The 584-nt window shown below is 38.9% G+C and overlaps 1 pseudogene; it reads right to left on the bottom strand.

The window, feature by feature from the left end:
- Positions 1-584, bottom strand: part of LOC101582033 — a 23,540-nt pseudogene that overhangs the window by 2,158 nt on the left and 20,798 nt on the right.

Genomic DNA, 584 nt, shown 5'->3' with positions numbered 1-584 from the left:
AGAAGAAGAAGAAGAAGAAGAAGAAGAAGAAGAAGAAGAAGAAGAAGAAGAAGAAGAAGAAGAAGAAGAAGAAGAAAGAATGGAGAAAAAGAAACAATCGTTCACACCTTGATTTCAGAGCAATTTCTTCATTTCCCAAGTCTTTAATTTTATTAAACTTTATTCCCAAGACTTTATTTCCTTTATTCCCAAGTCTTAAGCTTTATTAGATCAATGTATCCTGTTGCCAAGTGGTTTATCCTGTAACCTGAACAAAATAGCTGCTCAGGCTGGGGATGTGGCTCCATGGTAGAGCTCTTGCTTTGCATGTACAACACCCTGGGTTCCATCCCCAGCACCACAAAAAAACAAAATAAAATAAAATAAAATAAAAGATAGCTGTTCAGGGCGGCTGATGTGGAAATAATACTGGACCTACCCAAGATTCAGAAAAGTGAGGAGAAATGCAGCCCACGCCAAAGAAACATTCTCAGGGCAATAAGAAGCCCAGTCTTTTCCAGATTAGAATAGCTTTGGATCCTAAATTAGGAGGGAGAATTGCAAAAAACACCAACCTGTCCCAGGGTAGTTAGCAATGCTGGAGT

This window comes from Octodon degus, unplaced genomic scaffold (genome assembly GCF_000260255.1).
Source record: "Octodon degus isolate 3935 unplaced genomic scaffold, OctDeg1.0 scaffold00034, whole genome shotgun sequence".
NCBI classification, from domain to species: domain Eukaryota; kingdom Metazoa; phylum Chordata; class Mammalia; order Rodentia; family Octodontidae; genus Octodon; species Octodon degus.
This window is presented reverse-complemented; position numbering and strand designations above follow the sequence as displayed.